The following is a 24,995-nucleotide window of genomic DNA, read 5'->3' as shown; positions in this document are numbered from 1 at the left end:
GACGTTGAGCTTCAGTCTATATAAAAGTATGCAGTCCTTGACCTTCTGCAGCAAGCTCTTCAGGTCCTCCTCAGTTTCAACAAGCAGGGTTGTGTCTTCTGCATAACATAGACTGTCTCTTGTAGGAAGCATATTAATGGGTTTTGCTTTTTACTTTTATCCAATCTGTTTTTTTCCTTTTTTATCTTCAGTGGTGCAGTTAAGTCATTCACTTTCAGTGTAATTATTGATAGGCAAGGTTTTATTGCTATCATTTTGTTGAGTTCTTTTTCATGCCATTGCTGGTTCTTTTGGACCATCTTGCATTCTGTGCCACCTGTGTTAGAAAGACCTCTCTCAATGCTTCCTGAAATGCTGGTCTTCTTTTTAGAAACTCCTTTAGATTCTGCTTTTCTGAGACTATCTTAATCTCTCCTTCATGGTTGATGGATAGTTGTGCTGGGTACAGTATTCTTGGTTGACAGTTATGTTCTTTGAGTGTTCTATATATGTCATCCCATGTCTTCTTGCTTGCATGGTTTCTGCTGAGAAATTGGCATTTAATCTTTTCTGCTCTCCCTTATCAGTGACTTTTTGTTTCTCCCTAGCTACTTTTTTAATTCCCTCCTTATTTTTGGTTCTGCAAATTTGGCGATGATATGCCTTGGTGTTTTTCTTTTGGGATTTATTCTAAATAGTGTTTGGTCAGCTTTTTGAATTATATATTCTCCCATTCTTCACTATGCCTGGAAAATTTTCTTCCATCACTTTCTTGGTGCCTTTACTTGCTTTTTCCTGTTCTGGGATTCTGATTATGCATGTTTTTCCTCTTGATGGTATCCCACATTCGTCTTGGGCTTTCTTCTTTTTCCTTCATTTTGATTCTACTTTTTGTTCTAGCAGATCAGTGGTGACAATTCTATCTTCTATTTCACTGGTCCTGTGTTCCATCTCTTCAACTCTATTCATATGTCCCTCCAGCATGTTTGCAGTATCTGAAACATTGCTCCTAATATTCTGGATTGTGATTTCTTATTTTTTCAGAGCCTCTTAACACCTAGTTTGTTTTATCTGCATTGTCTTGGATTGTTTTGTTAGGGTCCTCTCTGTTTTTGCTTGCAGAATTTTGTATTTTTAAGTTTGTCTTTCACCCATTGAAAGTATTAAATCATTATTCTTTTGAATTCTATGTCAGAAAGTTCCATCAAACTTTCTGGCTTCAGGAAATCCATTGATACTGTGTCACCTTTGGGGTGTGTGTGATAATCTTGTTTTGGGATTTTGTAGGGTATGAGGTAGTCTGCTTCTTTTGTGACATTGCTGTGGTAGAGTTTTTCATGCCTGAGGCCTTAGCAGGTTCTTGGTCTGCAAACCTTGGTTCAGGAAGTCACTGCTCTAGAGAAAGGCAAGGCGGCTACCCTGCCCAAAATTTTCTCTGAATTTTTGACTCAAGGGAAGAGTTGCTTCAATTGGGGAGAGATATGGCCTGTGAATTAGCAGTCTTCACTGTCAGGCAACTGCAGCAACTAGGTCAGTCCAAGGTGCCTGGGGCTAAAGGAAGTGTAAACTCTGGGAGGGGGAAGTAAATGGGTTCACCTGGGATACTTGTGTCCCTAGTGCACTTCAGGGGGTGGCTGTGGGTTGTCCTTAAGGTAGCGGAGGCGAGGTGTCTAGGTGGTGGAGCCAGGTCCTCCAGGTGGCAGTGGTGGTGGGCTTCCAGGTTGTGGTTGGGAGAATACAGGTGGCAGAGCAGAGTCCTCATGGGTCCAGACAGCGGGGCCAGGGCCTTCAGGTGAGGGGGTATGGTGCCCTGCCAGACAACAGTTCTGTGGACTAGTGCTCCAGGTGGGAGAGCAGTTCAGGCACATTAAGACATTTTTAAGACAGATACCTAGTTAACTGTCTGAAACAGATATGTGTTCGGTGTGATGTGGCTGGTATGACCAACATTCTTCTTTTTTTTTCTTTATGAATTACATTTGTTTATTTCTAAGCACTTTGTTGATATTTTTCTCAGTTTTAAAATGGAAGTATACATAAAATATGTATATTTGGGAATTTTCTTCAAAAATGGCTTTAGATGTATTCCATAGATCTGAATTTTGGATTATCTTCATGATTACTATTATTGTTACTTAGCAGCTATTCCTGGAATTTTTTAGCTAATCTTCTTCTTTGATGAATATTTACATCCTGCCAAAAAAAGTAATCCTTTTGTCATGACCTAACAACATTTGTCAGTTTTTATGAATGGGCTAGTAAAACACAGTTCACAGTTTATAATTAAAAATATATCTGTAATACCTGTGTGATGTATAGTCCCCTTAGATGTGATCTAGTACTTTTACATGATCTGTTTCTCCTATTCTTTGACATATTTAACTATTTCTTGTTTATTCTTTTGTGATTTTTAACTTCTCAACATTCCTGTAGTGTTACCAAGAACACAGGTATTAAAAGATTCTTATGCTTTGATAGAAAGTATGACTAGAGTTGATATACAGACTCCCATTTTTGAATTTAACTTATTTTTAAGAAAAAGATGGTGCTGTGTTTGGTTGGCAAGTGATAGGAAGCTGAGCTGCAATCCCAAATCCACATGGTTTGCATCTGCCAGCATCTCCACAGGAGGAGGATGACAATCTCCTCCATGAAATTTATAACCTCTGAAAACCTGCTGGTGGGTCTGCTATGAATAGATTCAGACTTCACAGACACAACAACAATAGTATGCTTTGATTGAATTCCACCCTTTAGCTTTGCCAACAAAATTGAGGGAGATCCTCAATGTTACACAATTGTTGTAACAGTGGACACAGACATACTAGTGACTATGAAGATGGCGCAGGGATGAGCCACATTTCTATGTGTTGTACATCAGGAGCCAACTCTAAGATAATTAGCAGCAATAAGCTTCACAGCAGTCTCCCTCTGCCCTTTAAATATTCTTTAGTCTGGATGCTATCTCTTTGCATTTCCTTCACTTGGCACTCACTTCCTTTCTAGTTATTCCTTCTTGGTACACCTTTGTTCAAATTATTCATTTTATCTTGGTGATCTCTTTGTTTTCCATGTGTCTTATAGAGATATCAGAGAATTAGGTTGACTGTCAAAACAGCTATTTTTGTTTTTTATTTTGGGAATTCATAGTTTGATTGGCCTGTTTGTATGTTTTCATTTTGTCTTGAATATTTTTTCTGTGTTCTGTTATTCCTTGAAAGATAAGTTCTGAAATTTCTATTCATCTCAGTGTTAGCAATAATTTTTATGATCCACACAGTCCAATGCCTTTGTATCACTGTGTGAATAGACAAATCATGATAGATGGAGAAAAGATTGAAATCATCAATGATTTCACCTTACTATGATCCACTATCAACAGCCTTGGTACCAGCAGTTAGGAGACCAGGAGATGTATTACATTAGCAAAGTTTGCTGTTAAAGAACTTTCCTAAGTCCCAGCCAATAATGATATCAGTTTAAAACCTGATATGTATCTGATTGAAGTCATGGTCTTTCCAATCACCTGCTATGCATCTGAAAGCTGGACTATAAGTAAGGATGACACATGAATCGCTAATTCTGAGTTGTGATGTTGGAGAAGAGTACTGAACATCCCATGGACTTCTAAAAGAGCAAACAGATATGTCTTGGAGAATGTGCTGTCAGAGTGCTCCTTGGAGGCAAGCATGGTAAAACCTTTGTCTCATGTACTTGGGGCATGTTGTTAAGAGAAACTGTTCCTTAGAAAGGAGACATCATGGTTGGAAAGGTGGAGAAGCAATGAAAGATAGGAAGTCTCTCAGTGATATAGATTGATATAGTCACTGCAGCAACGGGCTCAAGGGTGATGGGGATGATAAGAATGACTCTAAACATAGGACAGGGCTCAGATCCGTTGTTATGAGTTGTACTGGATTTGGTGGGACTTAACAACAACAACAAAAACAGCTTAGAACCACCAACCTTTCAGTTACCATTAGAGCTCCTTTTTATAGTATTATGTGTTGTTATTTTGTGCCTTTGGGTGGTCAACACTACCTGATAGTGTGCCATCTAACACAAATGTGCTCAAGTCCAGAGCCATCCCTTTCCCCTATAATGAGAGTAATGAAATTGCCTAGCAAGATCTTTGTGTCCATCCTTTTCTTCAGCATTTAAAGACTTTCTACTCACAATAACTGTTATTTTTAGGTGTGGTAGAGTTGAGTATGATGCACAGAAACACTATAAACAACAGAGCTGAACCCTGTCCTATCCTCATCATCCCTGCCACGCTTGAGGAAATCGCTCTACTCACTGTGTCCATCCATGTGCGTAAGGGCTTTCCTCTTTTTCACCTACCCTCCATCCTTCCAAGCAAGACTTACAATAAATACATAATGAGAAAATCAGTAATAATTGTATTTGTTTTCTCCCTTCAGTTGTGTTGTTTTTGTTAGGATCCCCTGAATTGGTTTGACTCATAGCAACCCTTTGTATGGCCTGGTCCTGAGCCAGCCTCTTAAGCATTGCTATTTTTTTTTTTTTTAGTCCATTACTTAAGCCATTGTATTAGTCTAACCTTTTGAGATTCTTTGTTTCTTTTTCTCTTGGCCCTCTGTTTTACCAAATATGATGTCCTTTTCCAGGAACTTGCCCATCTTGATAACATGTTCAAATTACATAAGATGATGTCTGCTGTCCTCGCTCCTAAGGAACATTCTGGCTGTACTTTCTCCAAAACAGATTAGTTTGTTCTCCTGGAAGTCTGTCAGTTATAATTATATAGTCACACTCTATAATAGTCTCCTGTTCCACTGCATCCTATACATTGGTCTCAATTTGGTATTAGTTCTATGGTTAAATACATAGCCCACAACAGTTTTCTTCTCATATCAAGTTTTCTCTTCAGATATATATGATGACAAGCTTGTTCCCTTTATCTTATGTGTTATAGGGACTATTCTGTTAGCTTAGTAGTAATGAGTTGTACTGACAACCTAAAAACTTGTGGTTCAAATCTATCAGCTGATCTCAGGAGAAAGATGACTTATATCTCCTCCTGTGTGATTTACTGCCTCTTAAAACCCGTGTATGTATGTGTGTGTGTGTGTGTGGCGTGTTTGGTTCAGCTCTGAGTTGATTCTGCTTCAATAGTACATAATAATAGTAACACTGAGACTGCATGTCCTCATTTGTCCAGGGCAGCCCGGCCTGTGCTTACTGTCTCAGGGAACATACAGACTGTGTTGTCTGTTGTTCTTAGAGAATGGATGATGAATTATATGGCCACCCTAATGAGATGAGGTGTGTCAGAGATGGTGAGGTTGGCTCAGGATAGGGCAAGGCTCAGAGACATTGCTCAAATGGTTGCTATGAGTTGTCAACTCAATGGCACACAACAACAACAACTTACTAACTAGCTCAATCTTTTTGCTCACAGTGCCCCAAATATATTTCTTCTTTATCTTTAAAGACTAACTGATTTGCTAGGATATTATTCAGTTTGCCGTTGTGGGTTGAACGTCCCAGATAGGTTGACATGCCCTTCTGATAGGTAAGTCCATGTCTTATTTCCTTTCAGGGAAGACATCGTCATGACAGTGGTTAGAATTTGTTCACTGATAGTCGTCATTCTTGAAGGATTTAATTTACGAATACCTCAGATCATTATTGCTTCTAGTCTATGTCTATAATTTCTTGCAGATATTTATTTTCTTACTTATTTTCCTCATTTTTCTCCTCTCTATCTCCCTATCTTCAACTGAGCCCTCCATTTATTCTTATGTATGTATTTATTGAACCCTCATTTCTGAAACAATGCTCTTTTATCCTGTATAATGTTATTCTCTGAGCTCTTCTACTCTCTTTTTCATCTTCCCTCCTGTTGGTGATTTCATTTCTGAGTGCTCCTATGTCTTATTTATGATATTCTGTCAAGGCTCCATCATTTCCTTAATTTCCTTTCTTTCATTTATAATATTAAGCCCCTGTTTGCATCTGCTCAGAGGACATATTTTCCAGTGTATGATCATAATTAGCACATTATTCAATTCATTTTCACTTTTTTATTTTCACAAAGGTTGTCTTTGAATGAAATCCCTCACAATTCTTTTCTCTTACTCACTTTTAAATAGGATCAATTTTCCAGTATTTTAGGGAAAATACTGTGTGAGGAGGCCAGCCAGGGCAATTTTCCAGGCTTCACTGCTCAAGGCTTTCTTCCTCTGTTGTTATCAGGAAGCTTGGTGTTGTCCCTGCTGCAATTCTGTTGCCTCAGTGCCATAGCCCAGCCCTTAGACTCCTTCCCCTCCCCATGTTCTCCAATGAATTGTGTCCCTACCCAAATATGTGTTAAAATCTTTCCCCTCTACTTGTAAATATATAGCCATTTGGAAAGAAAAGGTTCATTTGTCTCAATATAATGAGCCCATGTCAGTGTCTCTTCATCTGAGTTTTCTGTTGTTATTTTCCGTCCAGTCTGAACCAACCCACAGCTGACTCTCTAGTGGGTTTTCAGAGGAAGTCAGTCATATAGGAGGAGACTGTCCATTTTTTCCCACAGAGAAACTGGTGGATTTGAACTATCTCCATTGGGTTGGTAGTGCAGCTCCTTACCACTAGGACAGGGGAGCACACTAGAGAACTACACACATATATAATGAAAGAGGGAGGGAGGGAGGAAGGCAAAAGAGCTTTTTTGTGTGTGGCAATGACTGGTATAATTACATGGGATGACAAGTCTCAAATCTAGGAGTCAGAGGAGAGGCTGAAGACTTCTATTGGCTCACATGAGATGAGTAGAAGGTTTGTTGAACCTAAAATCTACATGTTAAGACATGGCCACAGATTTCGGAAGCTTACTTCCCAAAGAACCAGTGATGTTCAAACAACAAGAAGAGAGCACGATTGAGAAAAAGATTAAGGTTTTCAAATGCATTCATTTGTATACTTCAGAGAGGGGAGGATGGGGTGGGGGGAGGAGTGGACGGAGAGGGAGAGGGAGCTAGAAAAGAAGAAGAAAAGGAGGAAGAGGGGAGAGAAAGGAAGAAAAGAATAGGGTAGAGGAGGAGAGAAGAGGAAAGAAGAAATTTATTTTGAGGAAATGACTTTATACTTGCAGATGGTAAGTCACAGGTCCATGAATGAGAGCACAGGAAAGATATTTGTCTGACTTACGTAGCTGTGGGGAATGATGGTTCCAAGGGTGACACATTGGGCAGTCCACTGGTTCCTATCCTGGTGCCATCTTTATCATCTCTGACACATTTGAGTTCATTGCTCCTGTCACTGTGCCTATCTATCCCATTGAGCGTTTTCCTGGGTTTTTTTTGCTAACCCTCTACTTTTTCAAGCATGATGTCCTTATGCAAGAGATAACCTCTTTTGTCAACATGTCTAAAGCATGAGAGATGAAGCTTTGTCATCTTTCCCTCCAAGGAGCACTCTGGCTGTACTTTTCTCCAAATCATGTGTTTGTTCTTTTGGCAGTCCATGGACATTCAGTGCTCTTCTCCAACACCACAACTGAGAGACATGGAATTTTCTTCTATCAATAATCCTTGTTCAATGTCCTGCTCTCAGAGGCGCAGTAAGTGATTGAAAAGACCATGGCCTGAAACAGACACATTTCCGTCTTCAGAGTGACATCATTGCTCTTCAGTATTCTGGAAGATGCCTCACTGCAGATTTTCCCAATGCAATATAACTTCTGATCTCTTGTCTGTTGGTACCAAGGGAGTTGATTGTTGATCCAAACAAGAGAAAATCATTGACAACTTCAATCCTTTATCCATATACAATGACATTGCCCATTGACTCAGCAGTGAGGATTTTTGTCTTCTTGATGTTGAGGTGTAATCCATATTGAAGGTTATAGTCCTTGATGATCTTTATCAAGTGTTTCAAGTACTCTTCACTTTTAGTAAGTAAGGCTGTATCATCTGCTTAATGCAGGTTGTTGGTATTTCTCTAATTATGATGCCACATTCCCCTTCATAGAATCCAAATTCACAATTTATTTGTTAAGAATGCATGGACAAAGGATACCTCCCTGCTACACACTCTTCATATGAGCACAACCAAATGCTCTGAGATTCCCTTTCTTCTCAATTTTAGCCATAGTCTGTGGTGATCAGAACAAATACCTTTGCATAATCAAGAAACACAGAGAGACACTGTAGTCTGGTTTAAGTTTAGAGAACCAGAATCGAGGGTCTAGATCCAAGATACAGGTGAAACAAACTAGATAGAAATTTGCTAGACACTTACATAGACTTGATGTAGGCCACTCCTTCAATAATGCTTTCTTTTAGCTCATTGGCTGCTTAAAACAGATCTCATCTCCATGGCAATTATATTTTAAAAGGCCTCGTTAAGGAAATGGTTCTGTTATACCAGGTGTCATCAAAGGCATGATAGCATTACATCAGAGCTCATCAAGAGAATGATTGTGTCATAATTACCAAAACAGAGAATCACAGGCAGCCAATTGACAGACTATTAACCACCACAGGTCATCCCATAGTTTTTTTCCAAACCACTGGGAACCATAACCTAACTAAGTGGACGTATGTAATCATCATATAGTGCATGATGGGTCTTAAATGTAACGACTACTGAATTGTACAGAAAAACAAGGAAGGGAGGGAGGGTGGAAGGGAGAGAGAGAGAATGAATTAATCACTGCCAAGGACCTACCAGGGTCAAGATACTCCATGGAACACCAAGATCATGTAAGGACTTTATAAAGCCTCCCACAAGGAAGCCCTCCACCCCCACCCTGAGCTCATTTGGACATTTAGCCTCCTGAACTGTGAAAACAATTTCTGTTCTTTAAAAGAACACACTTATGGTGTTCTCTGTTACAGAAGCACTAGGATGATAGAACATCATGGTACTTCCAGCCTTCCAATTTAGAACCTACTTGTTTACTTTTAGGATGTTCTCAGAGTATGTGTCTGTTCTTCAGACACATACAGACACAGGGAATTTTTTTATCCTTGAGAAATCTTTATATAGGGCAAAGAGCAATCTTTTCGACAGAAAAAGGGCATACCAATGGCTTAAAATCAGGAAAAGTATGTACCAGTGTTATATCATTTTACTATACCTATTCAATTAATTCCTTCAAACCATTTTCCCAGAATAAATTTTAATGAAATAGCATTTGAGCCAGAGCCTATGGTGATGGAGGCAGAAGTTCAAGCTGATTTGAAGGAAATAGCAAAAAATAATGCCCCCGGAATAGATGGTATACCGATTGACATATTTCAACTAACAGATGCTGCCGTGGATGTGCTCACCAAGTTGTGCCAAGAAATCTGGAGAACAACCACTTGGCCAACTGACTGGAAGAGGTCTATATTTGTTCCCATCCCAAAGAAGGGTGACCCAACTGAGTGTGGAAACTACAGAACAATATCATTGATTTCACATGCAAGCAAGATTCTACTGAAGATTAATCAAAAACAACTGGAACAGTACATCAGCAGAGAACTGCCAGAAGTCCAGGCTGGGTTTAGAAGGGGTCGTGGTACTAGGGATATTGTTGCTGATGTTAGATGGATCTTAGCTGAAAGCAGAGAATACCAGAAGAATGTCTATCTGTGTTTCACTGATTATGCAAAGGCATTTGACTGCGTGGATCATAACAAACTGTGGCTGACTCTGAGAAGAATGGGAACCCTAGAACATTTAATCGTGCTAATGTGAAACCTATACTTGGACCAAGAGGCAGTCGTCAGAACAGAGCAGGGCAACACTGCATGGTTCAAAATTGGGAAGGGTGTACGCCAGGGATGTATCCTGTCTCCATACCTTTTCAACGTGTATGCAGAGCAGATTATCTGAGAGGCTGGGCTCTATGAGGAGAAGCGTGGCATTAGGATTGGTGGGCGATCTATCAACAATCTGCGTTATGCAGATGACACAACCCTGCTCGCTGAAACTAAGGAGGGCCTCATGCACTTACTGCAGAGGGTCAAGGACTGTAGCCTTCAATATGGACTGAGGCTCAATGTCCGGAAGGCAAAACTTCTCACCACTGGACCAATCGGTAGCATCAGGATGGATGGTGAAGGGACTGAGATTGTTCACAGCTTCAGTTTGCTCGGCTCCATGGTCAACACTCTTGGCACCAGTAGCCAGGAAATAAAAAAACGTATTGCGATGGGAAAGTCTGCTGTTAGGGACCTCTCTAAAGTACTCAAGAGCAACGGTGTCTCTCTAGAGACTAAAGTGCGCCTGATACAGGCCATGGTTTTTGCAATCGCTTGTTATGCATCAGAGAGTTGGACAATGACTAGGGAGGATAGAAGGAGAATTGACGCCTTTGAACTGTGGTGCTGGAGAAGAGTACTGAATGTACCATGGACTGCCAAGAAAACAAATAGATTCATCCTAGAGAGGGTTAAACCAGGCTGCTCCTTGGAGGCAAGGATTCTGGGGCTTTGCCTGACATACTTTGGACATGTTGTAAGGAGAGACAGGTCTTTGGAGAGGGACATCATGCTGGGCAGAGTGGAGGGACGGCCCAGGAGGGGAAGACCCTCTATGAGGTGGATTGATTCAGTGACTGGGGTAATAGGGATGGGTGTGTCAGAGACAGTGAGATTGACACAGGATAGAGCAGGGTTTAGGGCTGTTGTACATAGGGTCGCTATGAGTCGCAAGCGACTCGACAGCACATAACAACAACAACAACAACATTCAATTTATATGCTGAGCAAATACTCCAAAAGGCTGAACTATAATAAGAATAATGTTACATCGGGGTTGAAAGAAGGCTCATTAAAGCCTGTAGTGTTTAGATGACAAATTTGCTTGCAGAAAATGAAGACTTGACGCATTTATTGATGAAGCTCAAAGACTTCAGTATGGATTACACTTAAACGTCAAGAAAATAAACATCCTCATAATTAGACCAATAGACATCATGATAAATTGAGGAAAGATTGAAGTTGTCAAGGATCAACAATCAAGGCTTATGGAGGCAGTCATCAAGACATAAAACGATGCATTGCAATTGACAAATTGACTCATTTACTCATTTCTGTCAAGTTGGAACCAATTCATAGTTCAGTCTTCTGAGGGGTTTTGAGGCTGTAAATCACATGGGAGACGACCGTCAATCCTTCTCCTGTGGAGCTGCTGGTGGGTCCAACCCCCCTGGAGCAGTGCATGCTGCCTTTAGACGAACAGAAACTAGCCTGTGAACTTGAACCCTGAAACTTCCCAGCTTATTGTACTGAACCTCTTTAAAAATGCTAAAGAGCAAGAATGTGATGTTAAACACTCAGGTACAACTGACCCAAGCCATGGCATTTCCAGTCACTTCATATGCATGCAGAAATCGGGCAACAAGTAGATCTTCTGTCTTTGGTTAACAGTGATAGAAAAGCGTATTGAATGTATCCTGGACTTCCAGAAGAATGAATACATATGTCTTGGAAGAAGAGTGATCAGAATGGTCTTTACAAGTGAAGAAAATGAGACTTTGTTTCACAGACTTCAGGCATGTTATCAAGAGGGATCAAGTTCTTGGAGAAGGACATTGCACTTGGTACAGTGGAGGGTGAAGGAAAGAAAAGAAGACCCTCAATGAGGCAAACTAACAGAGTGAATGAGACATTGGGCTCAGGTGCAGCTAAGGTGTGGGGCCGATGCTCGATAGAGCAAGTCTTCTTCCTTTTAAACACAGGGTCACCATGGCAGCGTCACTATGACATGGCATGATGGCACCTAGTGATGTCAGCAGATCTTAGTATCACTGGTGATTTTCAGAAGTGGATATTAAGGCCTTTAGTCTTTTCTTACTGTAAATCTAAAGGCTTCTTGGAAACTTCTCCAGCATGGACGGTCATTGTCTTATTTGAAATATTGGCGGCATAGTTTCCAATATCATGTGAACTTCTCAGACAGGAGTGTGACAGATTGACACATGCATGGTGAACAGCCTGTTTGGTAGAGGGTCACCGTAACTGAGGGACCCCCCCCCCATGAGATGGAATGACATAGTAGGAACAAGAGACTCAGACCTACTGAGAATCATGGGAATGCAGTTTTAGGCGGGGTTTGGTTCTGTTACATGTAAGATCATCTTGAGTGAGTCACCTTGACAGTAACTAATACCTCCACCTGCTGACCTGAGTTAGAGACCCAGCTCATCACCAACTGGCCATGTATCCTTGAGAGGCTTTCTTATTTCTGAGACTGTGCTTTGTCTATGAGATCAGTTAAGGGTACTCTTCAGGGTTTTTTTTGGGGGGTCAGGACTAGATAATAGGAGTGAGAGCCCCAATGCATATTGATTCGGAAGCACTCAACACATAATAACCGCTTGATTGTGGGTGATGTTCCTCCCATCTCAGACTTCAGGTTCTCTCTGGGAGGTCTGCTCTCGTCCCCAAGGATGTGTGGGCCCTTAGGGAGCAGGGACGTCAGGCTTCAACCTTCTTTGACTGCTTTGCAAACCTGGTCCTTGTTCATTCTTAGGAGACCCTGGGAATTGAGCAGAGCAGTGGGTTGGTGAGCTTCTCCCACGCCGCTTCATCTGCCTGGAACATCAGAACATCCTCTAATGGGGAAGAGGCAATGTTGGATTAGCAGGCATCCTAAGTCCAACAACTGTTGCCTTTGTAAGAGAAGGAAAGACACAGAGAAACCACAATGAGATGGTCACCATTTGGACGTGGAGGAAAAGACGGACTGAAGGAGGTCCAAGCCGAGGAATGGTGTGTCCAGGAGAAAGACAAGGACCAGGAGGCTCCAAGCTTGCTGACATACTGATTATGGACACCTGATCTCCCTCCTGACAGGAAACTAACATGAAACGAAGAACTGGTTGGAAACCTAGGGCTGTAAGTGCCCATCTTGGTAGGCAAAGCCCTGGGCCCTAGCCTGACTGGATTCAGACAGCTCCTCCTGAGTGCCTTGCAGACCTTGGAGGTCATGAGATCAGCTGGGGTGGGGGCTGGACACACGGCCCACACCCCCCTTTGTGCAGAGGCCCCTGGTTGAGGCTTATCTGGAGCGCTTGGAACTGCATCTCAACCCCTCTAAGAGGTAGCCCCCCCAAACCTCACTCCAACCAATAATCTCGTGTTGATGGACGAAATTAGTCTGTGAATTCTAATGAGATCCTGCACTGCAAGACAGACAGCTCATCTGAAGATTAAATGAGAAAAATTGCCACTTTTGCTGGTTCCTTTAGAAACTCATTTGCATTCTGTCAGCTTCCATTATGAAGGGGAACTGAAAATATTGAAGGGAATATGGGCCAGGAGGTGGGGGCCCAGGCCTGAGGCTTCCCCAGCCCTCTCCGGTCTCTTCACCTTCCAGCCTGAGGCACCCAGGTGTCTTGACCAGGAAGCCTCTGAAGCACCCCCAACCCGCCACACTCCCCACCCCAGAGCTCTGCCAAGGGTGAGTCAGTTGCCTGGATTCCTTCCTTCAAGTCCAGGGTGGGCAGAGTCCTCTTGGTCCCTGGGCTTCTCTGCAAAGCCTGCAGGACAGAGAAGAGGACTGGAGCACCAGCTCACAGCATCCTTGGTTCTCTGTGTCTGAGCTGCATCACCTCCCCCAGACTTGGTGACTTAACACAAATGCAGAAAAAGAAATGCACAGTAAAGTGGACTGTGGACTTGCAGTGGTGGGGGAGGGAGATCGCGTAACAATGAAAGATTTTTTCCTCTTTTCAAAGAGAAAAACAAACTGGGGGGAGGGGTGGGCAGGGAGAAAAATGTGCAACAATGAATGAATGGGGGAAAATTAAATGGGGAAGAATATGCTATAAAATATACATATGTTGAATTAAAAAATCATTAATAAAAAAACAAAAAAGAAAACAAACACAAGTACATCATCATTTGCTTCTGTCCTAGGGAACAACTGGCCATTCTTCTAGACTCGCTGGCCTCATCTCTGTGACTTCGTTCCATTGACAGCTCGGCAGGGAGTCAAGAAGACCTTGGTCTCTCCTGGACACCCTGCAGCTGCCCATAAGCCGAGGGCCAGCGAGGGGTGATTGGTTTCCAGCGGCCTCTGTCTACCCAGATTACAGATGCACACACTTCTTAGGCCATGGGGAGCCCAGGGTAGGATGGCACAGTACCTCTTTCTAGCCCAACCCTGCTGCACCTTGAGTGTCCCGGAGAATGACAGGGCCAGTCCTGGTTCAGTGAACCCTCCCACCCCACTGCTGCCCAAGTAAGAAAATCAGACACTCATGTCCAGCGGAGGCTGGGTTAACGATGGTCTACCACAGTCTACCATCTGGGCATAACTCTTTTCTGTCCCCCTCCCCTGTCAAGGTGATAGATGACCTCCTCACCTCCTCCCAGGACTTCCTTTAACATGGTGTGTTGACACAGTGGCTGCAGAGTGGCCTTGGACATCAGTGACCCCGAGTCTGGTCCAGGACCGGGCAGCCTCTAGTGCTTTTTACACGGGGCGACTATGTGTGGGAGCTGACTCGAAAGCATTAAGGACAACAAGGACATTTCCCTTGAGATCGTTCCTTAGTCCCCGAGTCCACAGCATCTCTGAAGTCTAGCCAGACACTGAGCGACTCCAGTCCCACCGCTGAGAAGGGAGGAGCTCATGGTTAGAGGCAGTGTCCTCCTCTCTCAGAGGAGCTCCTAGTTCAGGGTGGCGCCCCGGCGGCACCCCGGTGGCCATCCCGGCAGTGGCCACGTTCTTTGTAACTGGAGTCTCCTGGGGCACAGTAGCATGTGCTCAGGAACACGCTGTCCGTGGCTGTGGCCTGTGGCAAGGGCAGCTTCCAGAGCTGTAGCAGAAGCTGGGAGACCTGCAAAACAGAGCACTCTGACCCTCCAGGGAAGCCTGCTGACCCTGCTGGGCCCCACGGGCCCCCCAGCTCGCTGACCACCGCTCAGTACCCACCTTCCTACCTTGTGAAATCAGGTTGCACTACAGCTCTGTTGTGTCCTCAGCGGCTCCCTGCCCTCAGGAGACAGAGCCCACTGACCACACCTCATTCTGAGGGGTTCTTCCCCTCCTTGTACAGCTGATGAAGTCCTGCTGTCCAGTTGGTACCTACCTGTAGTAGCCCAAGAACCCCAGAAAGGAAGCCTACCCCCTGTGTTGGTGACATTTTCTCTCTAAGAAGTCGTCAATGAATTGATAAAATAATACACAAAGTGGGTGACCCTGGAGGACATTATGCTGAGTGAAATATCTCAGTCACAAAAGGACAAATACTGCATAGCATCACCGTTAAAAAGCAGGTCTGACGTGAGAGTTTGGGAAGAGCATAGGATAAGAGTAGAGAGATAATGAACCTTGCACAGGAACAGATGAAGGAAAAAACTGTTTAAAAGGAGTATATGATTAGGCCTTATATATACAACAATAGCTCAGAATAAGAGGTACATTGCAAAGACGACTGGGGGTAGGGAAGGAAGTTATTGTGCAACAGTGAGTGGATATTTAAAAAAACAAAAAAGTGACAGGAGGGGAAAGGGATAGAGGAGTAAAAATGTGCAACAGAGGATGAACCGAAGTGTAACTTTTCTGTAAACGTTCTGTTAAAATAATAATTAAAATAAAAAATTATATTTAAGAACAAGACGTAGACTTTGAAAAGCATCTTGTAGGACTTCACCTGGGTCCCCAGATCTGCCTCTATAACTTTTTCCCAGGACAGAACTGTGTTTGCTCTGAGCGTGGAGTTTTAGTGTTGAAAAGGGCATTAAAGATCGTCAGAAATGCTTTAAGTTTCAGCTCAGAGGATCTCACTTGTGTCTTAGCTGGATGTCTGTGAGTAATTTTTAAAGACAAACAACCAGGAAGTTCCTGAACTCCTCTAACTTCTGTGTCTGGGCCTGCAATGAGTAGCCTTCTGGGGCCTAGCCATGGGCGGAGTTCCTGGAGTTTTCCTTCTAAGGACTGGGGCTCACAGCAGTCTTCCAGATGTTCTGACATGGGGAAAGAGGCTGATGAGGCAAAGAGGCGAAGAGGCTGTAGCCACTTACAGTGGAGCCACTCCCCCAGACCCAGCCTTTTGGTCTAGTGAGGGGTGAGTACAAAGATGTCCGGCCACAGTCCGCCATCATTAAGCCCAGTTGACTCGCTTCGTAGTATCTGCCCGTTTAAAGAGAGCCTTTTCTAAGGGCACGTTCATGTTTATGAATTTATATTTCCTATTTTCCACTTCCTAAACAATATGCCTCTGGAAACTCTTTGAACTTTCAGAAACGGTGGTTATAGAAAGGCTTCACGTCTTTTATTCACAGGACCATTCTGAGTCGTGCTCAACTCGATGGCAATCAACAACAACAACAACAACATTTTAAATAATTAGAAGCAGGAGTGGCATCCACTTCCTAAACAACATGATCTGGAAACTATGAACTTTGAGATACAATGATAGTTATAGAAAGACTTCAAGTCATTTGTTCATAGGGTTGCTATGAGTTGCGCTTGACTCAACGGCAATCAACAAAACCAGCAACATTTTAAATACATTTATATGTGTATTTATAAATGTTGTTGTTGTTAGGTGCCATCAAGTCAAGCACGACTTATCACGACCCTATGAACAAATGATCTGAACCTTGTTCTGTCCTGTGCCATCCTCACACTTTCTGACACAAGAGCCCATTGTGGCAGTCACCACATCAATCCACCTCGTTGAGGGTCTTCCTCTCTCTTGCCAACCTTCCACCCTTCCCAGCATCATGTCTCATTCCAATGAATAGTCCCTTCTAGCAACATGCCCAAAGTATGTGAGGTGAAGCCTCATCATTCTTGCCTCCTAAAAAGCACTCCAGCTGCACCATCTCCAAGACATATCTTTGTGTTCTCTTGGCTGTCCATGGAATGTTCAGTGCTCTTCTCCAACACCACAGCTCAAAGGCGTCAATTCTTTTTATGTCATCTTTATTCCTTGTCCAGCTTTCAGATACATAGCAAGTCATCAGAAAGACTGTGGCCTGAATCAGACACACCTTACTCCTCAAACTGATATCACTACTCCTAAATAATTTGGAGAGGTCCCTAACTGCAGATTTTCCCAGGACAATGTGTCTCTTTATTCCCTGTCTGCTGATACAAAGGATGTTGATTGTGGATCCAAGTTTGATGAAGCTGTTGACAGTTTCAATCTCCTCTCCATCTATCATGAAGATGCCTATTGGTCCAGTGGTAAGATCTTTGTTTTTTTGACATTGAGATGCAATCTATACTGAAGGCTGTAATCCTTGATCTTCTGAAACAAGTACTTCAAGTCCTTCTCACTTTCAGTAAGCAAGGTTGCGACTACTGGTACTAATAGTGTTAACTGTGGATTCAGGCAAGATGAAGTTGTTGATAGTTATGAATTTATAAATGCACATTTCTATGAATCTACTTTATATAAATGATATAAAATATCAATGTCTACTGAAAACAAAGAAGACTTGAAACACTTACTGATGAAGTTCAGAGACTATAACCCCTGGTACGGATCACATTTCAATATAAAGCAAGCGAAAGTGCTCACAGCTTGACAGGTGAACAGCACCATGATGAGTGCAGACGGGAACAAAGTTGTCACGATTTCCATTTGACTTGGATCCACAACTAACATCCCTGTTAGGAGAACCAAGAAATTAAAAGACAAATTGCAGAGAAAAATTGCTACGAAAGGTCTCTTCAAAGGCTGAAGCACAGCGATGGTTACTTTAACTTCTAAACTGGACCTGACTCACGTCATGGTATCGCCAAGTGTCTCATCTGTGTGTGGAAGTTGGGCAATGAAGACTGAAGCCCCAAAAGAATTGGGGCCTTTAAACTCTGGTGTTTGTGAAGAAAAATGAATATTCTGTGGACTAGCAAAAGAACAAGCAAATCTGGCGAGCTCTAGTGGCCTAGTGGCAAGAAGCTGCACTGCAATCCCAGACGTGAGTGCTTTGAATCCACCAGATGCTCTGTTGGAGAAGGAAGGACAATCTCCTCCTGTACCAGTCAGATCCTATTTGACGGTACACACACACACACACACACACACACACACACTCGAGCAAGCTCATCTGTCTTGTAAGAAGTGCAGCCAGAGTGCGCCTTGTCAACAAGGATGTTGAGACTTTGACTCACATCCTTTGGACACATTATTAGGAGCAGCCCGCCCCTGGAGAAGGGCATGATGGTTGGAACAGTAGGTCAGTGGAAGAGGCAGCCCCTCAGTGAGAGGACTGAGCCCCTGGCCGCCGCAGTAGGACTGGAGCAGAGCAGAGCTCACAGGAGCTGACGGTCTGTACTCTGCTGTGAGGAGCTGTGGGGCCTCGTGAAAGGAGCTGTGTTGTCAACCCAAAGTGTGTGGTTCAAATCCGCCGGCTGTCTTCCGGCTGCTTCCCAGGAGAAAGGCAGGTATTCTCCTCCTGTGTGATTTACTGCCTCTGAAAACCCACTGGAGGGTCAGCTTCATCTTGACTCAGGTACCACACACACACACACACACACACAGAGTCACTGTGAGTCCGAGATGACTTGGTGTCTCCTGTCAACAATGATGATGACAGGCCAGAGGGCCCATAGTGCTTCCTTTCAGGTCCGCAGTCCCCAGACAGCCAGTACCAAGGGGCTGGGGGGCCCACCATGCTTGCAACATCAGCACCCAAAAGCCTCTGCATCTGAGTGTGGGTAGAAGGTGGGTTCCTGGAAGTCTCACCTGTACTGCCAGGTAGTGGGGTGGGATGATGTGGGAAGGGGGGACAGAACAGTGCCCAGCACCTCCTTGTTACCCTGTGGGGAGAGCAGGGCCGGGCCATGTTAGACCCAAACAACCCGTACTGGATACCTGAACCACAGGAACTGCGGTTACCATCACAGGTGTGGTCCGTAGGCCCCTGCCTGCCCTCCGCCTCTGAGTCTCAAATCCTGAGAGGGACAATAAGATCATTAAGTCGGTCATCCATGCTAACAGCTGACACAGCACTAATTGTAATTAAAAAATTAGCATAGAAATGTGCTTTTAGGAGATTAAAATTATTGGTAGGCCCCAACACTTGCACGTCACCCTAAGTGACAGACAAAGAAGTTTCACATTAAATAAAGTCCGTCTAAAGGGCGGTTGAGAGAAAAGATGCAAAGACATTGATTTCCCATTGTCCTTGGTTTACAAACATGTCTCCAGCGGACAAACCCGCCCAATGGAGGGTGGACGCTGGGGCGGGTCCTCATCCATTTCCATAGGGGTCAGCGGCCCTGCCGCAGCCTGGCGCTGTAAGCACTTTCGGGCTCTGTAAATCGCATTACACAGTGGAAATATTACCTCCTCAGTCAGCGAGCAGTCAATGATTAGTTGAGCGGGTGAAGAGAGTATTGGGAAGGGGAGGGGTTTCATGGAGCAATGACAGGAGGGGTGCTGTGTGCTCTCTGGCTGGGGGCTTCTATCACAGGCGTGGGCTGGCGCTGTGTTACTGAGAACCAGGCCCCTGGGTGCAGGCAGCTCCGGCCGCTGCGTTCCCGATGTGGCCCACACAGGGCCTAGACCAGCGTGTGCTGCGTGACTTTGTGTCCCGAGGTCCTATGTGAAGGCCCCCAAGACTAACAAGGAGTCAGTGGGCCGTGAAGAGACGCAGGATGATGTGTCAACGGCCACTGTGGAGAAGCTGGGCTGTAGGAGGAAGAACGTGGCTCAGGATCTGAGGAAGACTCATCAACAACCTGCATTATGCAGACTGCACGAGCTTGGCTACAGAAAGTGCAGAAGACCTGACACATTTGCGGCAGAAGATCCAAGACTAAGCTTTTCAACACAGTCACATCTGAACATAAAAAAAAAAAAAAAAACCAACCCAAACAAACAACACCACCAAAACTAACAAACAAACAAACAAAAAACCAACCACAAAACCAAACCCAAAAATCCTCAGCACTGGAACAGTAGGCAACATCATCATAGCTGGAGAAAAGATTGAAGGTGTTAAAGACCTCATTTTATCCAGACCCACAATAAACAACCATGGAAACAGCCGTCTAGAAATCCCAAGACGGGCTGCTTTCGGGAATCTGCTGTCTCTTGAAAGCGCTGAAGAGCAGACATTCCAGTTAAAGACTAAGGTATGCATGCTCCAAGCCATGATATTTTCAGTTCTTTGTGTGCATGTGAAAATTGGACAATGGCTGTAGAAGCCTGGAAAAGAACTGAGGCCCTCGAATTGTGGTGTTGGTGAGGAACATGGAACACGTCACAGCAGGCTGAAAGAACAAACAAATCCCCGCGGGTAGAAGCGCAGCCAGGATGTGCCTCAGAAGTTAGGAGGTGAGACTTGGTGTAGACGTTAGGTGAGGTTTGGATACACTGTCAGGAGAGGCGCGTTCCTGAAAAGGAACATCTTGCTGGAAAAGTGGAAAGTCAGCCAAGAAAGAACGTCCTCAATGAGACGGGCTGACAAACGCACTGCAGTGGTGAGGTTAGCACAGCACGGCGCAGGACTGGACAGGGCTTTACTCTGCTGGGCACGGGTCACTCTGAGTCAGCTGGACCTAAAAACAAGCATAGCAGGAGTCTTCCTGGTGTCCAGCTCCGCTGCCCTAGCTAACTCCTTGTACACGTGTGTCTACTACAGAGCTCTCTGTGGTCCCGTCCAGCTGGCCCTGGGCCTCAGCTCCCAGACACAGACTAATGGCCATGGCCCTGGAACTGAGCGCTGACGTCAGAGGAGAGGTTGAGGGGTCACAGGAGGAGGCCTCTCTGAGGCAGCTGTGCTACCTGCGGAGACCCCAGTCTTTTCGTTCAGGAGGGTCCCTGTTCCGTAGAGACAGGCTGTGGGTGGGCTACTGGGCAGAAGCTCCCTGTGTTCAGCTGCTGTCCTCACGGCCTCCCTCATGTTCCCGGCCATCTGCAGGCCAAGGACCACGTGCTTCAGGGCCTGACTGAGAACCTGCCCTTGGAGCTCTGTAAACGCAGGGACTGGAAAAATTGTGTATACTGCCCTGAAACGGATGAGGGAGAGAATCATTTAAAAGTGATGTATGATAGGGTATTATGGTTATCACAAGAGTCCACAATTAAGGTTGCATAGTGGAATGTACTTGGGGTGGCGGGATTGTGTACCAGGGAAGGAGTGTTTCTTTTATTTTTCAAAGAGAGGAGTGAACTTTTCATTTTTCAAAGAGAGGTGGGGGTGGGGGCAGGGCTGGGCAGGGAGAGAAGTGCAGCAATGAATGGAAATCCAAAATCTCTATATTCATTAAAATTATTTTAAAAATATTTATACTCTTCTCTCACGGAGCCTCATAAAACAACGTTCACAGGCATGTCCTATTAAACAAAAAAAAAAAAAGCAGGGAGAGATTAAGGGGAGCTCTGGTGGCCTAGTGGCAAGAAACTGCACTGCAAAATCCCAGAGATATGTGGTTCGAAACTACCAGATGCTCTGCTGGAGAAGGAGGGACAATCTCCTACTGTACCACTTAGATCCGATTTGATGGTACACACAAAATAATAAAAGAAAAATTTTTTTTTAAAAGTCTGGTTTTTTTTTTTTTTAAAATAAAAAAAAGCAGGGAGAGATTAGAAGGGCAGGTCTATTTTCCTGTATCTGCCAGTTTCTCCTGGTGATATCTGAGAAAGCCAATGTCTGCTCAGTGGCTTAAGGCGGAGGCGAGCGGTTGATGATTTTTTCTTTGCCCTCGTCTTGCTTGTTGCTGAAGGTGGGTGACTCCCAGGGGCCCTTTAGTCTTGCATTGTTCAGGCAGTGTCTTGCTGTAAACCCTGTGCAGGCCTTCCTCCACCCACACCCCACCCTCCCTGTCTCCTGTCCCCTCTGGCCTTCCGCTGAGAAATGGGAGAAGGATATGTGCAGAGAGAGGTGGCTGGCTCGCCCTGACCCTCCGCTGCCTCTCTGTCCTGCACGGACACACCACAAGGCCATAGTACTTGGACTCCCCCGCCGGCCAGGCTGGGGACCAGCTTGGTAAGAAAGGCAGATGCTCTGTCTTCACTATGATGTATGTGGAGCCTTCACAAGGGGGAGCTGGGCTTTGAGATGGGGCCTTCTCAGCCATGTGTTTCCCAGGCTCAGTTTGTGTGTCAGTAGAATGGGACAATAAAGGCTAGCTTGAGATTGTCAGCAGTACAAGTGCCTTGAACGAGATGCTGTCACACAGCTGGCCACACGGGGTCAGGGGAAGTGAGCAGAGAGGATTAAGGGGTGATGAGCTGAGAGCTCAGGCCAACTTGCCCTCTGGTGAGGATGTCACAGCTTCAGATGAACATCATGGAAGGACAGGGACCTCACAGTGGGCTCACCTGTACACGCCACCCCATCTGTCTGTGGTCTTGTCTCAGAGTGTAGGTCTTTTCCTTATGCCCAGAGGTGCTCCGGGCGCTTGCCTTTCAGGGTGGCTGCCTGAGGTCCCCCAGTACTTGTCTCTGGGGTGAGATGAGGTCGCTGTTATTGGGGACAACTCCAGACCTCAGGCAGCTTACGTCAGTCCTGTCACTAGGCCCTGAGACCACCCCTCAGACATGCCTTTGTGCTGCCTGCTTCTCTGATCGGGCCGGTGAGGGTGTTTGGAAGTGCCGGCTTGGCGTGGCTGAGGAGGAGGACGATCCTGCCCCAGGTCCAAGATGTGGTGACGGCTACCAGCCAGAGTCCACAGTCTGCTGTGCTTCCTAGCGCCTCCCTGAGGACTCCATGAGGGTGTGCACGGCCTCGGGTCACAGGGCCCTGGACCGACAGGAAGCTGGGCTGGGAGCTGAGCTGTGATGGCAAGAATAGTGCAATCCTGTCTCAGGTAAGTCCCTTAGTTCAAAATCTCCTCCCCAACGTCCAGGCTGAGTTACTGTAAAAATACCACCAGCTGCAGAAAGGTTGTGGGCCCAGATTCCGCCATAAGCTTCCTGTCTGGTGACGCCGGGGTCGGCTCTTCCTGTATGGTCAGGAGAAGCCCACCGCTCTAAACGTGGATTCCTGGTTCTGCTGCCACCATTCTGCTGCTGTGCCGGCTCCAGGCTTAGAGTTCTTACTCTTTCACATGTTAGCTCTCTTTCTCCTGAGATGAGGAAGGTCTCAGTGCAAGACCCTGGTTCAAAAGACACACTTCACTTCTGGGTCTTCTTCCTTGGAAGTGGGGAAATTATCTCTGCTTCTGAGATGACTCATTTTAAGCCTCCAAGGATGGCAGAAGTAACCCATCACCTTTTTTAGGGTTCTGTATACCTTATTTGCATTAGACCTTATTTTCATAGACTGACTTCCTCAAACATTCCATGCACTTTATTTGCATTATTAGTAAGTTGTCCAAAGTCTTACAGGTGTCAAGAATCATATTTATAAGAATACGCCATCCCCTTTTCCTTATGAATCAGGGTGAAGTCTCTTTCAGGGAGGAGTTATAGGGAATGGCAAAGGACACACTGACAAAAGAGATTAATCAGAACTGGCTTTTACAAGCATTGTGGCAATTGGACAATTAAAACAGACATGGGGGGGCGGGAAAGAAGAACGAACTGGGGAGGAGGGTAGAGAAAACAGTGCAATAATGAATGAATGAAAACCCAAAATCTCTGTAAATGTTCATTAAAACGAATAAAATTTAATAATAATTTTTTTAAAAAAAGAATCATATTTACATGTTGTTGCTATGGGCCATCAAATCATGAGACTCACAGTGACCCTATGTACATTAGCTCTAAACCTAGCCAACCTCATCTTCTCTGATATAATCCCATTTCCCCATTCACTGAGTCAATCCCTCTCACCCTGGGTCTTTCTCCTTTGTATTGTCCCTCCACCCTCCCAAGCACAATGTCCCTCTCTAAAGACTGGTCCTTCCTGGCCGTGTGTCCAAAGTATGTTAGATGGAGCCTCATATGTTTGTTTCCAGAGAGCAGCCTGGTTTCACTCTTTCTAGGACAGACTTGTTTGTTCTCTTAGAAGTCCATGGTATGTTCAACATTCTTCTCCAACATCACAGCTCGAAGGCATAGATCCTTCTTCTATCATCTCTAGTTATTGTCCAGCTCTTAAATACATAGCAAGTAATTATAAAGACCATGGCCTGAATCAGGCGCATCTTAGTCTACAGACTGACATTGTTGCTCTTCAATACTCTAGACAGGTCCCCAACAGCGGGCTTTCCCAATGCAATTTGTCTTTTGATTTCCTGATTGCTGGTACCAAGAGTGTTGACTGTGGAACCAAGCAAATGAAGTTATCAACAATCTCAATATATTTTCCATCTAATATGAAGCTGCTAATGGGCCCAGTGGTGAGAATCTTTGTTTTCTTGATGGCGAGCTTCAGTCCATATTGAAGAGTACAGTCCTTGACCTTCTGCAGCAAAGCCTCATGTCTTCTTCAGTTTCAGCAAGCAAGGTTGTGTTTCAGCAAGCAAGGTTGTGCCATGTGCATAACATAGGTTGTTGAAGAGTCATCTTCCAATCCTGATGCCACCTTCTTCCTCATGAAGATAAGCCTCCTGAATAATCTGTTCTCATATAAACGGAAAAGGTATGGAGATAGGATGCATTCCTGACGCACACCTTTCCTGATCCTGAACCGTGCAGTGTTTTCCGGCTCTGTTCTGAGAACTGCTTCTGGTCCAAGTACAGGTTTCATATTAGCACCATCAGGTGTTCTGAGATCCCCATTCTCTTCAAGGTTAGCCACAGTTTGCTGTGATCCACACAGTCAAATGCTTTTGTATAGACAATGAAACATAGATAGATATTTCTCCAATACTCTGCTTTCAGCCAAGATACATCTATTGTTGGTTATGATACCCTTAGGGCCATGGCCTCTTCTTTTATTTTTGTTTTTGCTTGACTTGATTCCATTATTTTATTTTGTTTTTGTTATCATTGCTATTTTTTACTGAGCCAGATTAAAGACTGAATATGTAACTTTTTAAATTATTACTAATTTTAATGGAAGTTTACAGAGACTGAGGATTTCCATTCATTCATTGTTGCACTTTTCTCCCTGTCCACCCCTTCCTCCCTGCAATTCACTCTTCTCTTTGAAAAGTAAAAGAAAAATTCTTTCATTGTTATACAATCCCTCCCCACAAATCCATTCTAC

This window comes from Elephantulus edwardii, unplaced genomic scaffold (genome assembly GCF_000299155.1).
Source record: "Elephantulus edwardii isolate Elephantulus edwardi_28Jun2011 unplaced genomic scaffold, EleEdw1.0 scaffold00064, whole genome shotgun sequence".
Classification (NCBI taxonomy): Eukaryota; Metazoa; Chordata; class Mammalia; order Macroscelidea; family Macroscelididae; genus Elephantulus; species Elephantulus edwardii.
Note: the sequence above shows the minus strand (reverse complement) of the source record.